The sequence below is a fragment of the Gobio gobio genome, assembly GCF_949357685.1.
Source record: "Gobio gobio genome assembly, chromosome: 11".
Taxonomy (NCBI): Eukaryota; Metazoa; Chordata; class Actinopteri; order Cypriniformes; family Gobionidae; genus Gobio; species Gobio gobio.
In genome coordinates, this window is record NC_137104.1 from 36,916,700 (window position 1) to 36,938,069 (window position 21,370).

Genomic DNA, 21,370 nt, shown 5'->3' on the forward strand with positions numbered 1-21,370 from the left:
ACTCAAAAGTGGAATATAATGAATCGTTTTGTATAGAATGTCGCAGGAAAAGGAAGTCTAAAAATAGGTCAACCCAGCACATGCGTTTTGGTTTCTCATTGGTTAAAACATTTCAACCCATGATATATACTTAACCCCTCTACTTTAATCCCTTGTTTTCTGATTTGCGGTGTCAGGCCTGTTGCTTTGACAACAGCAGAATGTGGTGAATATTTCATGACGGGGGGAGGGGAGAGGTGGCCCGCCAAACTTTGACCTGGGGACTAATCTATTCAGACAAAAAGAGGCAGACAGGAGTTGAATCCTGAGACAATTAAGGTGCACTGTGGTCAACTCTTTGTGAGTTCTCTCATTTAAGTGTTATGTTTACAAATCGCTCATGCTGTTTTTTCAGCTTTAAAACAATGTTCAGTTTTCTGTAGACTTCTGCATTCTTATAAGTCAGTCTCTTTTGTCTTCGACTTTGGATTCACTGTCTTCAGCACTAACACCAGACAGTGTTAATGAAAAAGAAATAGTCATGAAGTGCTAGAAATGTCTTTTATTACAAATCTCATCAAGTGACACTATCTGAGTGATTTTTTTATATGTAGATTTTATTTACTTGCCTTTTCAAATACTGATCCGGAAGCACTTATAACAAAAGAAAGTTTAATGCAAAATAAAAATGTTTAAAGTCATTGTGTTCTAGAATTTGCTAGGGTTTTGTTTAGAACATTATACGTTATAAATTACACAAACAGGTTTGTACACTGTAAAAGCTTATAATTGTACTTATAATTTTCCGTTAACCCTGTTAAGGTTCAAAATTCAAAATACAGGTAAAACACCTGTAAGAAATGAATACGCAAAAATTCCGTCAAAATAATACAGTGCGTTGTGCGCTATTTTTGATCATTATAAACACCTCTGAGATTTTTGTTAATAGCCTTTAACTCTCTTTGATATGGTGTTTGATTGTATGTAGCAACATATAATTTTCCTTCAATTTATTTTAAATAATTTGGTTTTGAGACAGATCAACTTTACCAATTCAACTGAGAAAATTTAAATATTACCATATGTTTCTTTACCTCAGTGGAATTTCAGTACTGCATTTGACCACTGGGAATTTTTTATAATGGTCCTAATTATATTGAAATTGTTTATGTGATGCTTTGATTATTATGCAATTATTTATACATTTGAAGTATTTATAGTAGCCTAATACAATTGTGTTTATGTATAAATAACACAAATACAGTATAATTACAGAAATAACGTATAATCTACAGAAAGGTCAGGAAAAAGAGTAAATAATTAGCATTGACTAAGAAAATATGAAAAAAATATTTCAAACAAAATATTAAAATATTGAAGAATGGATAATAAAGACATAGTTTGAAATTGTGAGAGTTATTTATGTAGAAAATAGATAACAATTATGTATTTATATTTTCTGATGTGGTACAGGGTTGCCAAATGCCATATTGTCTTTCTTTTTGTATGTATGGATTTTGTTATTAGAGCTTTTTTTCTTTTCTTTTTGTAATAATGGAAAAAATTATGTGGAAAATATGACATTGTTAAACCATAATAGGAGCCACAGAAGGTTATAAGACTATACGTTTTATCTAAAGAGATTTTCTATGCACTAAAAGCAAGGAAGGTCCCCCTGGAGCACCTTAAGGTTAAGGGCCTTGCTCAAGGGCATTGAGCGAGAAGACGATCTCTTGAACTCTCCAGGGCCCCTCCTAGTTTGCAATTGAACCTGCAGCCTTTGTGTTAATAGCATGGATCCTTGACTCCATCATGCTGGTTAAAAAATTCTAGGCTAGTTCAAAGACTGATACTCCCGAACAGAACTTGGAGATGCTGCAGAAACTCTTCTGTCGTCCATTACTGCACAAATCACATTTATTTCGCCTCTCATCATCCATCAAAGTATAGGTGCTTTCATCTGGCAGCGTCTCTTTGTACCTGTAATTAGTTTTGGTACAGGAGATCGACTCTATTAAACCAGAATAAAAAGAATAAAGAGGTTTGTGTTTCCTTGTCGTGGATGCTCAGGAGCTCTGCCTAATAATGGCTGATAGATTCGTTCTGTCAGGCTGTGGAGAAAACGCTAGTCTGGCATGTTTATGACATTACCTCAGAGTAGGACCAGGGCTGGAGTCAGCTGCTCATGGTCCAAAGGGGTTTATTATGTGTCCTGAAGTCACATAGATGGCTTTGTGGCTCGGACTACACAACAGCTATTATCCAGCTTGCAAAAATATGTTCTAAGAAACATACGAAAACATTATTTTGGAATTTTCTCTGAACATCCAAAACGGAAAATTCCATTTTATCATTTTGCAAATATTGCGCTGTAAGTGATAGACCAATCACAACAGACTGGACCATCTGACCAATCAGAGCAGAGAAGCTCGCGGAAATTTAGAGAGAATGATTCATCCATCGAATTGTTTGAGAATCATTGAACAATGTGGTGATGTGCAACGCAGATTATGAGAAAGTGAAAGTGTTTTTTGGCCAATGATGCATTTAAACATGTTGTAGGAGACCTCCAAAACAAAATCAGGAGCTTTTAAAATAGCATAATAGGCATAGCATGTCATGACAACTCTCAGAGTGTTTGGCTTGGTAATGGGCATGACAATGTTAATATGTTTGGTCTTGGGAATAGATCTGCTATACGATGCTGCTGCATGTCGGAGTAACTACATGCTTCACTTTTAAAGGGGTGGTTGATTATGATTTCACTTTTTAACTTTAGTAATGTTGCTGTTTGTTTGAGCATAAACAACATCTGCAAAGTTATGACGCTCAAAGTTCAATGCAAAGGGAGATTTTTTCTTTTTAAGAAATCCCTTTTTAAGGACTATACCAAAAAAAAGCTGGTAGGGACTACAACGAGCTTATTCATTGGTTAGTGACATCACTAACCCTAAAATTTGCATAAACCCTGCCCCCGGGAACACGCAACGAAGGCCATGTTGAGAAGAGGAAGAGTCGTTGTAGTAGAGAAAATCTGCTCAAGCTGACGCATCCGTCTTTTCACATTTACAATCGATGCGATACAGTACATAACACATGCAATAGCATGTCATACAAGCAAGATGACAACATAAGTTATAATCGTAATTAAACTAAACTATACCTGTTCTATCTTCATGCAGCATATGTTCTCTGGCTCTGAAGGCGTCTTACAACAGTTCCCAAATAAGCGATTTATAAATTATCATCAGAATATGCTAATCGATGACTTGAAGATAGTTAACTCCACATCAGCTACATAAATTCATCAACCATTCAGAAATGTCCTATTACATTCTATATTCTTGAGTCTCTCCATTATTGTCCGACTCCGGTTTGAACATAAAAGGCTGAACGGTTTCTGACCTTTTCGTACTCTGAGCTTGCATTCTTTATGTTGTCACTTCTTCTTGAGTCTCTCCATCATTGTCCGACTCCGGTTTGAAAATAAAACACTGAACAATTTCTAACCTTTTCATACTCTGAGCTGCTAACTGGAGCTCTTGAAGCTCCACCCTCTAGTAGAAAGGGGGTCGGGAGCAACAGCTCATTTGCATTTAAAGAGACACACACAAAACTGCCCAACCTCAAAAAGTGACAATTTTAACATGCTATAAAAATGATCAGTGGGGTATTTTGAGCTAAAACACACCCCAGAGTGTGTTAACATATATACTCTGGGGACATCTTGTAAAAGGGGCAATATAGGACCCCTTTAAACGGTACAGTGAATTGGCTGAGGACACACTAATCTAAATCAGAGATGACAAATAAGAAACACCATGGTAGGTGTCAATTTAAATACCAGAAGTGTTTTTTTTATATTAAGAATTAAAAATAAGTATAATATAATAAATATGAATAGCCTATTATAAGTAAAATATAAGTAAAATATCATTAGAATAAATGTAAGTTTAATAAAAACACAATAATTTTTTTTTAAAATATTGCAAAAGATGACTTAAAAAAATACAGACTATCGATGAACAGCCTCGAATAGTTACAGTAGGTCTGCTTACATCGTCTTTAACAGTTTAAGTGTTTTCATTAAAAATAAATTTCCTTTAGTGAAACATTATGAAAACAGTTTCAGTTATGAATTTTTTCCCACTTTATTTAGTCTATTTAGTTTTGTATCAAATACAATGCGATTTTCCGCAGCTGCACATAATCCAAGCATTAAAATGGCAGCCAAAATTTGAATCATAAAAGTAATCCATACGTCTCCGAGGGGTTAATAAAGGCCTTCAGAAGCGAATCGAAGGTTTTTTTTTGTGTAAGAAAACTTTATAAAGTAAAATATCTAGCTTCCGGCGGACCGCCTTCCGTATTCAACTTATGAAGAAAGTGTAACGCCTCGCGCAGTTAAAAGAACTGTCATCGTCGTGCCAGTTACACTTTTCCGTAAGTTGAATACGAAAGGTGCTCTGCCAGAAGCTAGATATTTTACTTTATAACGTGTTAAATATCGATATTTTTCTTACACAAACCCATCAATTCGCTTCAGATGGCCTTGATTAACCCCCTGAAGCCGTGTGGATTACTTTTATAATGGATGGATGCCCTTTTTTGGGCCTCAAATTTTGGGCTGCATTTACTGCCATTTTAATGCTTGGAAGAGCCAGGATTTTTTTTTTATATAACTTCGATTGTGTTCGTCTGAAAGAAGAATGTCATATACACCTGGCTTGAGGGTGAGTAAATCATGGGGTAATTTTAATTTTTGGGTGAACTTTTCCTTTAATGTTACTGGAAGAACGTCTATTCATAACTTTGAGAGAATCTTTCCAGTCAAAGTTCTGGGAACGCTGATAATCATAGACTGGGCAGAGAGTGTCAAATGTAACATCGCCCGCAGGTGACTGGTGTCCCTCCTATAGCCACATTACAAAAACACAAAATTACAGTACTTGATGTCATGAAGGCCTACCTGTATGTGCACTGCCATTCTTGCCTTTGAGACATGACAGTATCAGGTTCTTAGCTTTCCTTCAGAAACCTCATTTCTAATGCATTCATAATATACTACATTGGCCTAATAACCAGCAAATCTGATCTCTCTCAGACATGGACGTGTGAGGAGGAGGGAGAATCCAGGATGAATGAGAGAGGAAGGGAGGGCTGGGAGAGATAGAGAGGGATAGCAGGGGCGAGGGCAGATGGTCGGGCTGGTGTGGAGTCTTGCTTCGATGGAAATCCCTGAGTGCTTAACCCCTCCTCCACTAGGGAGAGATGTGTCATGACAACAGTTCTCCCCCCTCCCTGCGGCAGATCCTCACTGCTATCACCAATCCGGGCCCCCAGAGGAGAAGAAACAGCTCTGTCAGTCTGCCTTCGCAATGCTCCTCACATCTGCCTTTGTGCAGGTTCAGGGAGTGGATAGATAGATAGATAGATAGATAGATAGATAGATAGATAGATAGATAGATAGATAGATAGATAGATAGATAGATAGATAGATAGATAGATAGATAGATAGATAGATAGATAGATAGATAGACAGACGGACGGACGGACGGACGGACGGACGGACGGACGGACGGACGGACGGACGGACGGACGGACGGACAAACAGACAGACAGACAGACAGACAGACAGAAAAAGTAAATCAATAATTGAGTAATAATACATTCTTTGGACATTGACCTGAATATTGAAATAAACCTGTGCTCATCTCTTCTATTAGAGCCGCTGATGCCCTCTACTGGCTCACCACAGTCACAACACCCACCTTATGAATACAGACACTGCAACAGGTTAAATATTATACAGTGGTTCTCATCCATTTAGATTCCAAGGCCCCTATTGTGAAAAGATTTCAAATATTGTTTTATTTTCAATTTGCAGAAAAAAAGAAAACAAAAAAAAGATAAAGCTAAATTTCAGAAAATTAAAATTCTGGAATGTAAAAACAACCAACTAACTAACTAACTAATAATAATAACAAATGACTTGAATATTTGATTTGTGGTCAAGACTGTAGAGAGTAAAAAAACAACAAAACACTTAATATCAAGTAAATATAAAGAATTAAAGTCTACTGTAAAGAAGGAGCACCCGTGTAAGCTTCACTTCACCAATAATCCAAACGAGGGCAGTGTTTCACGTTTTATAATAAAACGATCTAACACCTGTTGCCATGTGCAACAGAGCACATGGAATAATGGATTTACGAGGACATTCATCATCTGTACAGGGATATAGATATTCTAAAAATAGATCAAACATTATCTCTTCAAAGAATCCAGTGACACATCATCCTCTTTTACTGGTTTGATCACGCAAGTGTTTTTACTATTTATTTGGACTTTGAGGGAAAAAAATGTGTTGGGATCATGTTCAAAGAATTAGACGTGACAGATCCTGTATAATGAAAAGTCCATTTGTGAACCCTCCAGTTCTCAAGAGCGTTTTTGAAGTCCTGCAATATTATGTACGGTGAGGCATTGCTGCCACATATAATTTTTTCCACTCAATTATGTTGTAATAACGAGATATTATGTCGTTAAAACGACATCTTTTCTCGTAATAACGAGATATTATGTTGTTTTAACGACTTTTCTCGTAATAACGAGATGTCTTTAAAACAACATATTTTCTCGTAATAGCGAGATGTTATGTCGTTTTAACAACATATTTTTCTCGTTAAAACGACATATATGTTCTCCTAATAAGGACATGTGTTGTAGCTATAATTATGTGTACATAATATGCCTGTATCCACATTAGAGAATTTATATAGCCTATGTGCCTTTGTCACACTTCCATGTTTGAAAGTGGAAGTGTGTCAGTGGCAGTGCCAATAGCATGAAATTGTTGTAATTTATTGATGTAGCCTGTTCTTAACAGATAGCCATGGGTAACAGGTGCCACGGACCGTTCTGGGGTGCGTTTCCCAAAAGCATCGTTAGCCAACTATGGTCGCAAGTTCCGTCGTTATCAACATAGTTCAACCAGTCTGTGTTTCCCGAAACTGTCGTTCGAACGAACGTTCGCAAACAGCGTCGCAAACTTGTGTGGTTGCAACGACAGCGCTCGACCTGTGGTTAGAAGCATAGTTTCTTGTTTGCATGACATGTGGACTTAATAAATCCTTATCTTGAGCAAAATAAGCAAGCTGACATTTAGTACAACCTTATATCTTTTATTTAGAATACATACAAATGTCATTAATGTCTTTTTTAGTTTGTCAAGAGATTTAAAGCACCGTTTTTGAAGAGTGCGCATATGCGGACGTGCTCTAGTACGTAAAAGGAGCCTATTTGAATCTGGAAATAAAGCAAAATTACTGAGAAATATTTGAATTATTCCTCAGGTGCCATGTCCATAATGTATAGCAAAAAATCTAGCATGAATTCGATCTCAAAATAATTAATTAAAAGCATTTATTACTCCACCACCTGCGTGACATCATTAACCAACGTGGTTGAACGACAGATTTGCGACAATACAGTTTCGGGAAACAGTTGTGACTAGCTAGTTGATTTCTTCAACGATGCATCGTACTATGGTAGTTGAGCAGTGAGTTACGTCGTTGTACGGGAAACACACCCCTGATTAGCCTTAGTTGTGTAACTTTAACCTAGTAATGACGGACCCCGGTGCAGCCACAAATAGCATAACTATCTATAGGCCTACTGTAAGACATATATCCAAGAACAGTCAAGTCAAGTCAACTTTATTTATATAGCGCTTTTAACAATGCAGATTGTTTCAAAGCAGCTTTACAGTGTTAAACAGGAAAATAATGCAACATAATTTTATTCAGCCGTATAGCCGTTCTGGAGAAAACGGTTATGTCATCAGTTCATTTCAATTATCATACAGTGACAGTGTGGGCTTTAGATTAGTAATTAGATCAGTAATTTAGTTTATATGGTTAATCTAATAATTAGATTTATTTGGATATTTAGTTGAAAAATGGGAAGTGTTCCCGGTTTCCGGCTGACCTAGTTAATGCAGCCTAACAATCATTTCATTGAAAAAGTGTTTTATGTGTATTCCATAGTAAAGAGATGTGTTTTTAGTCTAGATTTAAACTGACAGAGTGTGTCTGCTTCCCGTACAATGTTAGGAAGACTGTTCCAGAGTTTAGGTGCTAAATAGGAAAAGGATCGACCGCCTGCAGTTGATTTCAATATTCTCTGTATTGTCAACTGGCCAGAATTTTGAGACTGCATTAGACGTTATGGAGTATAATGTGTTAAGAGCTCGCTCAAGTACTGGGGAGCTAAACCATTTAGTGCTTTGTAAGTAATAAGCAAGATTTTAAAATGAATGCGATATTTAATAGGCAGCCAGTGCAGTGTTGACAGAACTGGGGTAATATGGTCATACTTTCTGGTTCTAGTAAGAACTCGAGCTGCTGCGTTTTGGACCAGCTGGAGTGTGTTTATTAAGCGAGCAGGGCAACCACCCAGTAGAGCATTACAATAATCTAGCCTTGAGGTCATGAATGCATGAACTAACTGTTCAGCATTTTGCATTGAGAGCATGTGCCGTAATTTAGATATATTTTTAAGATGGTAGAATGCAATTTTACAGATGCTAGAAACGTGGCTTTCAAACGAAAGATTGGTATCAAAGAGCACACCCAGGTTCCTCACTGACGACGAGGACTTGACAGAGCAGCCATCAAGTGTTAGACAGTATTCTAGGTTACTACTTGTGGAGCTTTTTTGTCCAATAATAAAAAATTAAAATAAAATTCTGAATTGAGTTGCAGGAAATTACTGGTCATCCAATGTTTTATATCAGCTATGCATTCCGTTAATCTTGTGAATTGGTAAGTTTCTTCAGGGCGTGAAGAAATATAGAGCTGAGTATCGTCAGTATAACAATGAAAACTAACGCCATGCTTCCTAATGATATCTCCCAGTGGTAGCATGTACAGGGTGAAGAGCAACTGTCCTAGCACTGAGCCTTGTGGCACTCCATACTGAACTTGTGATCGGTGTGACATCTCTTCATTTACTGCTACAAACTGATAACGGTCACATAGGTATGATTTAAACCATGACAAAGCAATTCCACTAATGCCTACATAATTTTCGAGTCTATTCAAAAGAATGTTGTGGTCGATAGTAGCAAATGCAGCGCTAAGATCGAGTGACACTAATAGAGAGATACAGCCACGATTGGATGATAAGAGTAAATAATTTGTAACTCTGATGAGAACAGTCTCAGTACTATGATACGGTCTAAATCCTGACTGGAAATCCTCACAGATACCATTTCTTTCTAAAAAGGAACATAATTGTGAAGACACTGCCTTTTCAAGTATTTTTGACAGAAAGGGTAGATTTGAGATTGGCCTATAATTGACTAATTCTGTAGGATCAAGTTTCGTTTTTTTAATAAGTGGTTTAATAATAGCCAACCTAAAAGTTTTCGGTACATATCCTAATGACAAAGATGAATTAATGATATTAAGAAGAGGATCTATGACCTCTGGTAGCATCTCTTTTAATAGCCTAGTCGGTACAGGGTCAAGCATACATGTTGTTGATTTTGATGATTTAACGAGTTTAGCCAATTCTTCTTCTCCTATAGCAGTGAATGAGTGTAATTTTTCCTCAGTGACACTACAATGCTCTGTCTGATGTTATACTGTAGTAGACGGCTGCATGGTTAAAATTTTCTTCCTAATATTATCAATCTTACATGTAAAGAAGTTCATAAAGTCATTACTGCTGTGCTGTTTACAAACATCAGTAGTTGAGGCTTTATTTTTGGTTAATTTAGCAACTGTATCGAATAAATACCTAGGGTTGTGTTTGTTTTCTTCCAAGAGAGTCGAGAAATAAGCAGATCTAGCAGTTTTTACGGCCTTTCTGTATGCGATCATGTGCTCTTTCCACGAATTACGAAAGACCTCTAGTTTTGTTTTCTTCCAGCTGCACTCCATTTTTCTGGCTGCTGTTTTAAGGGCCCGAGTGTGCTCTTTGTACCACGGCGTTGGACTATTTTCTTTAATCTTCTTTAAGCGCAGGGGAGCAACTGTGTTTAAAGTACTGGAAAAGAGAGAGTCAATAGTTTCTGTTGCAACATCGAGTTCTTCTAAGCTATCTATAATTAACTAAATGTAATTAACTAAATGTTCTAAATACATATGCACATAGCCTATTAATAATAATAAACAAATAAACAACTTATAATAAAAAAAACTAAAATATGCTATTACACGTAGCCTATATAGACAAGCTACAATACCATAAATGGAGTAGGCTATTTTAAGTCGTTATAACAACTTATCTATTACTTATCTATAACTTATCTATAACAAATTTTGGCTTGGAATTTCGTTTGTTGGAAATATGAACTGAATATAGAAATGCTTTTGAAATTAAAAACTTTGCATTTAATAAACAAAATATATATTTTTTAAATGAAGACAGCGTTTGGAATGGAGTGCATGCAAAAAAATCTGTTCCCTGAATCCACAGCCTTTGTTGTTATTGTGAATTTACACAAATATAAGTAGACAGTTTATAGTTTATTATTATGTCTTGCATTTATCTATGGATAAAAATGACACAGTATTGTGAGTTGTTTCCGCTGTAATAAAGGAAAAAATGCGTAGACTCCTTTGTCGGACAGAGGGTTAAAGAAAACAAAGCCTATTTAGTTTCATAGTTAGGCTATGAAATTGGGAATAATGTGTACTGTATAAATATGAAGGAATTTTCTGTATTGGTTTTTTACAGGTGTTTTACCTGTATTTTGAATTACACATTGCATTAGTTTGTGTTTTGGGTAAACGGAAATTTCCGTAAAATTACTGGATAATGTCCTGGCAGAAAATTACCAGGGCTGCGTTTCCCAAAAGCATCGTAAGCCTAAATTGATCGTAAAAACGATCGTACGAGTGATCTTAATATTAAGGTCTGTTTCCCAAAAGCATCGTAACTTAAGTAGCACTTGAAAATGATCGTAGATCTACGAGTGCTCTTGAGTAATCGTAAAGCTCTAAGTGTATCGTAAGAAGACAGAGTTATGAGGTCACCTACAGGACAACCGGCAGATTACACCTTTAACTTTATTCAAGTGCATTGTGATAATACTATAAGGTTTTGATTGTACTTTATTGTACACTTTTTTATTATTTTTATTTTATTTTAATATTCTCATTACTATCAATGTTGATTAAAAAAAATAACAGTTCTGCTGCTTAATATTTTTGTCGAAACTGACTTTATGATCACTGGATTTTTTTTTTTTTATGAGGGCAGGTAACAAACAAATAAAATTATAAATACACATCTGAATTAAATGAGGATATTTATTTCGTCTTTTTGAAAGGTATCTTTTCTTGGTAGTTGCTTTATATAGACGTGTTTTGATTGCTAATCCACATCAGATGACAATTATTATGTGAAACGTTCAGAGGAAATGATTCCATATAAGGTTATATTTTGAAATAAAAATAAAGAAAAAATAATTAAAATTAACAAGTATAATTAAAATCTAAAAATAAAACAGGGTTAAAATGAAACACATAATTAAAGTGCAAGCAGTTCGGACAAAGCACAGAGGTCATTGAGTAAATGCATAAGATAAGGTGCAATCAGTCGGACGTACAGTGACATAGCTCATTCAGTAAATGCACAGCTAAACAGATGTGTTTTGAGTCTGGATTTGAAAGTGGCTACTGTTGGAGCACATCTGATCTGTTCAGGAAGCTGGTTCCAGCTACGGCTGGCATAATAGCTAAAAGCAGACTCTCCTTGCTTTGAGTGAACCCTTGGTATTTCTAATTGACTTGATCCTGATGATCTGAGTGATCTGTTGGGTTTGTATTTAATCAGCATATCTGCAATGTATTGAGGTCCTAGGTCATTTAGTGATTTATATACAAGTAATAGTACTTTAAAATCGATCCTAAATGTAACTGGAAGCCAGTGTAAAGACCTGAGGACTGGTGTGATATGGTCATATTTTCTGGTTCTGCTCAGAATCCTGGCAGCAGCGTTCTGTATGAGCTGTAGCTGTCTAATAGTCTTTTTGGGAAGGCCAGTGAGAAGACCATTACAATAATCCACCCTGCTGGTGATAAAAGCATGAACGAGTTTCTCTAAGTCTTGCCTGGAAATAAAGCTTCTAATTCTTGCAATATTTTTCAGATGATAGTAAGCTGATTTAGTTATTGCTTTGACATGACTACTGAAACTCAGGTCTGACTCCAAAATCACACCAAGATTCCTGACTTGATTTTTTGATTTTAGACCTTTAGCCTCAAGATATGCGTTCACCTTGAGAATTTAATCTTTGTTTCCTAATGTAGTGATTTCAGTTTTGTCTTTGTTTAACTGAAGAAAGTTTTGGCACATCCAACTGTTAACTTCATCAGTGCATTTACACAGAGAGTCAATGGGACTGTAGTCATTTGGTGATAGGGCTAAGTAGATCTGGGTGTCGTCAGCATAGCTGTGGTAAGCCATTTTGTTATTTTTCATTATTTGGCTCAGTGGCAGCATATACAGGTTGAATAGGAGTGGTGCAAGAATTGACCCTTGTGGGACTCCGCATGTCATGGATGTCCACTCAGACTTATGGTCACCTATACTCACATAATAACCTCTCCCTTCTAAGTATGACCTGAACCATTTGAGGACCATTCCAGAAAGCCCAACCCAATTTTCTAGCCTGTCAAGGAGTATGTTGTGGTCAACAGTGTCGAATGCAGCACTGAGGTCCAGTAGTACCAGAATCGATGTTTTATATGAAATCAATACTGTGAATACTGAATAGATGTGAATACTGATTGATTATCATTCAGAATACATTTCCCATAGGCCCTCATACCTGGGATATCACTCACGCACTTGCAACTCACGCAATACTGCCTTCAGATCAGGAGATGCACAAGCCTACAGTACGTCCAGGGCAAACCTGAAGAGGGGCATCAAAAAGGCCAAGCACTGCTACAAGCTAAAGATAGAGGGTCACTTTTCCAACTCTGACCCTCGACGCATGTGGCAGGGCATCCAGGCCATCAGTGATTATAAACCCACCCACTCCACCCCCGCAGCCACTGATGTCAACTTCCTGAACGAGCTAAATTACTTTTATGCTCGTTTTGAAAGAGACAACAGAGAAACTGCCACCAAGCTCAAACCCTCAGCTGACCACCCACCAATCACACTCTCCTCCACAGATGTCTGCAAGGCACTGAGCCGGATCAGCGCGCACAAGGCTGCTGGACCAGACAACATCCCTGGACGTGTGCTCAGGGCATGTGCGGAGCAGCTCGCTGGGGTTTTTACAGACATTTTCAACCTGTCTCTTGCCCAAGCAGCTGTACCGACATGCTTTAAACGCACTTCCATTGTGCCAGTGCCAAAACACTCTAACCCGAGGTGCCCTAATGACTACCGCCCTGTAGCACTCACACCCATCGTTATGAAGTGCTTTGAGCGGCTGGTCCTGGAACACCTAAAAGACTCTCTACCATCCACATTGGACTCACACCAGTTTGCCTACCGCAGCAATAGGAGCACAGAGGATGCCGTTTCCATGGCACTGCACTCTGTGCTCACCCATCTGGACCATAAGAACACGTATGCACGCATGCTGTTTGTTGACTTCAGCTCCGCATTCAACACTGTAATCCCATCCAAGTTAATAGCTAAACTTGGAGACCTGGGCATCAACACTTCAATGTGTAACTGGATTTTGGACTTCCTAACTGACAGACCCCAGAATGTTCGTTCAGGATTCACCTGCTCCACATCCATCACACTCAACACTGGTGTACCACAGGGCTGTGTGCTAAGCCCGTTTCTCTACTCCCTCTTCACCGCCGACTGCAAGCCTGTGTATGGATCTAATTCTATCGTCAAGTTTGCGGACGACACTACGGTGATCGGGCTCATCAGCAACAACGATGAGACTGCCTACAGGGAAGAGATCCAGCACCTGGCCACATGGTGCGCTGATAATAACCTGCTCCTCAACACCACCAAAACGAAGGAGCTCATCGTGGACTTCAGGAAAGAGTCAAGAGGCACACACGACACCATCCACATCAATGGAATGGCTGTTGAACGTGTCTCCAGTTTCAAGTTCCTGGGGATCCACATCTCGGCGGACATGTCGTGGACGACCAACACCTCCAGCCTGGTCAAGAAGGCTCACCAGCGCCTCTTCTTCCTGAGGACACTGAGGAAGAATCAGCTCTCCTCTGCTATCCTGGTGAACTTCTACCGCTGCGCAATAGAAAGCATCCTGACCAACTGTGTGGCAGTGTGGTATGGGAGCTGCTCTGTTGCGGAGCGCAAGGCACTGCAGCGGGTGGTGAAAACTGCCCAGCGCATCACAGGGACTCCACTGCCTGCCATCGAGCACATCCAGAGGAAACGCTGCCTGCATCGAGCTCGCAGCATCCTCAAGGACTCCTCTCACCCAGCCCACAGACTGTTTTCTCTCCTGCCCTCCGGCAGGCGTTTCAGGATCCTCCGGACCAGGACCAGCAGACTTAAGAACAGTTTTTTCCCCAGAGCTGTCTCTTTATTGAACTCAAACCCCCGTTGATCCACTTCCCTCATAAACTGATAACTCTCCTACCTCACATCTTCCTTCACTTTGTTATTTGCACTACCGACTGTTTATCACAGTAACAACTGTTTACATATGCATCTTACACTGCCATATCTTAACTGGATTATGCTCATTTGCACTGCCGACTGTATTTATAGTACCAATGTTTACATTTGCATTTTTGCACTGTACTTCTAACTGTAATATGCAACCACTTTCCACTGCACTTTACACTTTTTTTTCCGGATAGCTCTGTCCATAATTTATTGCACTACCCTAATCCACTGCTATTCCTCATATTAGCCTAACATATTATTGTATACCTCTATCTGTAAAATTCTGTTTATAGTAATAGCCATCTGTATATTGTATTCATAGTACATATTCACCTGTAAATTCTGTTTATAGTAATAGCCATCTGTATATTTATTCACTGTACATATTCACCTGTAAATTCAGTTCTGTTTATAGTAATAACGTCTCTCTATTTATACATATTTATACATATTCAGTACATATCCATGTCCTGCACTTACGCATCCATTGTATATCCTGCACTTGCTGCTATTGCACTTCTGGTTAGACCTAAACTGCATTTCGTTGCCTTGTACTTGTACTTGTGTAATGACAATAAAGTTGAATCTAATCTAATCTAATCTAAACTCATCACACACACACTATTTAAGCACCACAATCCATAGACCAAAAAAAATATGGACGACGCGACTTCAGTGGCTTACTCTGACGAGAGTTGAAGCTTTCGGAGGCCCGCACACAGCGCTGATATCGTGCGCAGATTTGGGACCGAGTCTGCAGAGTAGTGATCTCGGAACCGGAATCTGCGTGGTAGAGAGCAGGAAGTAGACGCGTTTATCAAAAGCCCGCCCACACTCTTACAAATGCAGAACAATTCATTATGTTGGTGTGAAATAAAGAGTTATGGAAATGTAGAAATTAAAGCTAAAGCTCCAATCTCCTCCCGAAAATCCTGAAAAAAGTCAGTTAGTACCTCAGTGACAACTTCACTCAGAGAAGCCGTCAATCTCAGCTGTCAATCATGACGTCACATCTCCCGTTTTTATAGCATCAAATAACTAACTAAAACTAAACTTATTTAAAAAACGAACACTTGAAATAAAAAATCATCGTGATAAAAACTGCCTAAAATGACAGAAACCATCTTTAGGAAACAATTATTTGGACCAACTATAATAATTGTATAATAATAACTAGACCAAGCCAAGATGTTTCCTTGTGCTTTCTTCTCCAGAAAACTGTCTCCTGCAGAGAGAAACTATGACGTTGGTAATCGGGAACTTTTAGCCATGAAAGCTGCCTTGGAAGAATGGCGTCACTGGCTAGAAGGTGCACAGCATGTGTTCACCGTAATCACTGACCACAGGAACCTTGAGTATCTCCGGTCAGCAAAACAAATAAATCCTCGTCAGGCAAGATGGTTTCTGTTCTTAACACAGTTCAAGTTCATTGTCACCTATCGACCCGGTTCCAAGAACGGTAAAGACTATCAAGACAGCTTGAGTATCCAGTTCCACATGAGGCAGAGGAAAACATCATTCCCGAAACATTGCTTGTGGCACCAGTACAGTGGGACATCATGACTGAGATTAACCAATTCAACACTCAAAATTCTGCCCTCATAACCTCACCTTCGTGCCAAAATGTTGGAGAGAGAGACTCTTGAATCAAGTTCACTTAGCTACCAGCTCCGGACATCCTGGTATCACTGCTACTCACCACCTCCTCACTAACTGGTTCTGGTGGCCCACCAACCTCTGCCTGTACCTCAACGTCCTTGGTCCCATATCACAATCGACTTCATCACCAATCTCCCCAATTCTAAAGGTAACACCACCATCCTGTCAGTTGTTGACTGCTTCTCCAAAGCTTGTTGCCTCATTCCTCTGCCCAAACTCCCTACTGCATTCGAAACAGCTGAAATATTATGCAATTACGTCTTCCGCTTCTATGGGTTACCAGAAGACATTGAATCAGATAGAGGTCTCCAATTCACCTCCAGAGTATGGTCGGCGTTCTTCCAACAACTCAATGTTAACATCAGCCTCACTTCTGGTTATCACCCACAGTCCAACGGACAAACAGAACGTTTAAATCAAGAGCTCACTCGCTTTCTCAGATCTTATTGCCAACAGAATCAGAAAGAGTGGAGTAGATACTTAATGTGGGCGGAATATGCTCAAAACTCCCTTCAGAAACCCGCTTGTGGCGAGCAGCGAGGCTGAGGGACCGTGAGAGCGGGACGAGGCTGCGGCCATAAATGATGATGAGCACCAGCTGCGTGCTGCATCGGCCTCGTGTCTCATGGAGGAGTGATGGGAGCATAAAGGAGGAGCGACGACAGTGAAGGACGAGAGAGGACCAGGCCTGGACTTTACGTTGTGTTTTGTTTATGTTTTGGTATGTGTGTGTGTGCGCGGCAGTCGTCTGTGAGGGGCTGCCGCTTTTACTTTCAGTTTGTGTTTATTATTTGATTAAAAAGTTGTTGAACGTTCGCCGGTTCCCACCTCCTTCTTCCCTGAACATACAAACTGCGTTACATTGATGCCGAAGCCCGGGAGGAAGGAGAGGCGTGCTGTCGAAGAGCCCTCGCTGTTGAGGGGGATCACGGTGCTGAGGAGTTCGGGCAGATTGAAAGAGAGAATACCACGAGTGGCTGCCCGTGGCGGTGGTGCTGGAACAAGTGAAGAGAGATCCAGTGGGACGAAGAGCTTGCTGCCGTGCCCCTGGGTCGAGGTGGGGTGGCTGCCGTCCTAGAGGGAGCAGAGGAGTCACCGGCGTTCGCCATGGGCCGGAGCCTGCTGCTGTCCGCCATGTTGGGGAAAAAGTTATTTTTTCCTCTCTCCACTCTCTTGTCTCTGTCGCTCCTCATGCTTCCGGCTCCGTTCTCTCACCTCTCTGTCCTTGCCCCCAGGTGCCGCGGCCACCGTGATCGGTAACTCCCCCCGCAAGCAGAGTAGAGCGCAGGCTCGGGAGTACCCCCCGGCCTTTAATGATGATGAGCGCCAGCTGCGTGTCTCGTGTCTCACGGAGGAGTGACGGGAGCATAAAGGAGGAGCGACAACAGTGAAGGACAAGAGAGGACCAGGCCTGGATTTTACGTTGTGTTTTGTTTACATTTGGTTATGTGTGTGTGCGGTAGTCATCCGTACTTTCTTTTTGTTTATTGGATTAAAGTATTTTAACTTTTTCGCCGGTTCCCGCCTCCTTCTTCCCTGAACATACAAACTGCGTTACACCGCTACTGGGTTGACTCCCTTCAAATGTGTTCTGGGCTACCAACCACCCTAGTTTCCCTGGTCCAGTGAACCATCCAATTTACCATCGGTTAATGAATGGCTTCAACGCAGTGAGGAGATCTGGAATCGAGCACACACCCATCTACTACACGCAGTACAAAGACAAGAGCAACAGGCCAATCATCACCATCGTCCAGGTCCAGAATACACTCCAGGCCAGTGGGTTTGGTTATCTACAAGAGATCTACGCCTCAGACTTCCATACAGAAAACTCAGTCCTAGCTATATGGGTCCTTTCCAAATTCTTAGAGAAATTACGCCAGTTTCATTTTGCTTAGATTTACCTGCTAACTACCGTATTTATCCTACTTTTCATGTTTCACTGCTCAAACCCGCTATTGGTCCGAGAGGAGAGTCGGAGAGTGGAGCCCAAGTTCAGACCCCTCAGCCCAGCCTTCAGACCAGGTTCGAGTGGTACTTGACTCCAGACGCCGGGGCAATGTTGTACAGTATCTGGTGGATTGGGAAGGGTACGGCCCGGAGGAGCGATCCTGGGTTAACAGGAATGACATTCTCGACCCCACGCTCACTGAGGAGTTTCATAGAACACCCCCAGAGAAACCGCCCCCCCGACCTCGTGGAAGACCCCAGCATCGTCAGCCACCTCGGGTCAGGAGCCGCTCGCAGTGGAGGGGCTCTGTTATGGGTGAGGCTTCCTCTTTACTTCCTATGGATCTCCTGTTCATACCCCCAAAAAGTTTGTGAAATTTAGATTTTGATGATGGCTATATGAACTGTAGGCTACATCAATAAATTACAAAAATTTCGTGCTATGGGCACTGCCACTGATACAGGCAGCGGAAGAGCCTATTTTACGCTAAGCTTGCTTCTGCTTTTCAAACATGGAAGTGTGACAAAGGCACATAGGCTTGCCTATAAATTCTCTAATGTGGATAAAGGCATATTTTGTACACATCATTATACAACACGTCCTTATTAGGAGGAAATATATGTCGTTTTAACAAGAAAAATTAAGTTTTAACGACATAAAATCTCGTTATTACAAAAAAAATATGTTGTTTTTACGACATATCTTGTTATTACGAGAAAAGATGTCATAATTGAGTGGAAAAAATAATATGTGGCAGCAATGCGTCACCATAGAGTAGTAGCCTACTCTTCTTGTAAAAAAAAAAGTCTGGGCTGTGTGTCTGTCTTTTTAAATAATTTGTTTCTTTCTATCGTGTTTGTATGCCCAGATCAAAAAGAGAATCCACTGAGACGACATCAAAGCTGCTCATGTATTTTTATGAGGGAAAGAAAAATCTTTGGTGAGGTGTGAATTCCCACCTTGAATCAGTATTTTTCAGTGCACACGCACTATGGACATTCTCAGCTAAGCAATTTACTATGAAGGATTAAACCTGCAAAAACAATAAATAAATGTGCAAATAAATACGTAAATCCACATATTCCTGCACAAATAAATATATAAATAATTAAACGTGCGTGGATATAAATAATTAATAAATAAAACGAATGTTGGGGGAAATATATATATATCTTTTTTAAAGGATATGCTAAACTGAAAGTTTACATTTTTCCCCCTTTTAACCATTTATTCATTTTTGAATGTGGCTCAAAATCTATTTTCGGAGTGTCTATTTACACCAAGTGCAAATAGTCTGCATTATTGGCCTAATAATGCCTGGTTGGGCCAAAAAAGATAAAATACACACAAATTTCAATGTCTTCAGCGGCGTAGTCAGTAGAAAAAAATTGCCTAATGAAATGTTTAACAATAATAAAAGTATTTAGTGGGTAGGGGTTAGGGGTAGGTGTAGGGAGGGCTTTTATTGGTTTTTATTAAGGCTGCATCCAGATTCACAGCTCCATGTTGGTGCTTCTTCTTTTCAGTCACCCCACTCATTTTCTATAGGGTTCAGGTCAGGGAACGTAACGTTAGTGACTAACGAATGGGGGTTTCGCTTAGAAGCCTATCATCTTCGAGCTTAGAGAAAACGCCCAATGGCGTGCCAATGCCATGGGGCATGCGGAATTTGCATACGTAACTCTGCCTCACCGCGTGAGTATATAAGGAAGTACGTGGCAATATCGCATTATGTTACCTGCTTGAGGAGCCAAGACTGAACTCCTGCGTTCCAGGTAGCACAGCTGAAGTGGCAACGGGACGTTACGTCTCCGTTCCCTCCTCAGGGAACGAGGGTTACATCCGTAACCGAGACGTTTCCTTTCGTTCAGTCACTACGACGTAACGTTAGTGACTAACGAATGGGGGTCCCAATATAATCCCGCCACTCAGCTGTCTTCCAGCGCCCTGCGTAAGTGTGAGTACCCTGTCGTAAGACTAATACGGACGAAGGACTCCCATTTAACACAGGAATACCAAGGTACACTGGGAAGCATATCCCAGTGAGGGAATGCCAAGATGCCTACCCATGGGGAGGACTTAAGAGACACATATGACCCGCTAAGGGCTGCATATGGAAGATCTCTAGGGTACCAGCCGAAGGTGGATTTTTAACCCTAGGGGTGGCGGGGACACGCCAAGGGAAGAAACCCGCTCACTGCGGAGACTTACGGCGAAATACACATGTGGGGGTCGCCGGAGGGGAACCATGCACATGGGGCACCTGGCCGGACATGAGGGTCTGGGCTCGAAAGGGCAGACTGAACTGATGTCGGCGTCGACAGTGCTGGAGGAGCTCAGGGCTCTCGGGGAGCTCACCTGAGGAAAAATCGCACGTATCCAGTCCGTGGAGTGGAATGGCGAGCAAGCGAAGACACCTGAGCCTGGTCCATTACCGGCCCCTCGGGGGGGCGAGTACATAGTCGGACACTGGCTCCACTCAGAGACTGTAGAATCTGGCGAATGTGTTAGGTGTCGCCCAGCCTGCAGCTCTGCAGATGTCTGCTAGCGAGGCGCCATGCGCTAAAGCCCAAGAGGAGGCCACACTCCTAGCCTGACGGTCCGCGCAACCCAGCGGGACAGCCCCGGAAGCTGAAGCAAGCTTCCAGAGACTGCACCAACGGGGTCATACGGACGGCAGACGTACCCAGGGTGGGGCAGCGAGGCAGCGTTACCGGCCCGGACAGGGGAGGCTGTTGGGCGTCCCGGGGTCGGGGCACGGTTAACGGCTGCGCCCTGACAGAGGAGACCAGGGAAGGACGCACGTTCCACTGGGGTCTGCTCTGCCAGGGAGCTGGCGACAGAGAGGGACGAGAGTGGCGAGACCCGAGGGTGGCGCGCACTGCCGTCACCGATCTCTGGGGGCTCAGGGATGGGGTTGTCAGTTCTTTCTTAACCACATTAGGGTGCTGCTGACCCGGGGGCCAGCAGCTGAACAAAAGATTCTCCCCCGGCCCTCCACCGGGGGAAGGAGCGGCCCTGCTGCCGTCTCCTGGAAAGAACTGCCCATCCCTGAGCCGTCCGCATCAGGAGCGCCGCTTAGCCTGGCGTTTTTTCGCGGGCTGCGGGGCTGGAGCGGACTGGGACGCCTTCCTGCGGCTGCCTCTG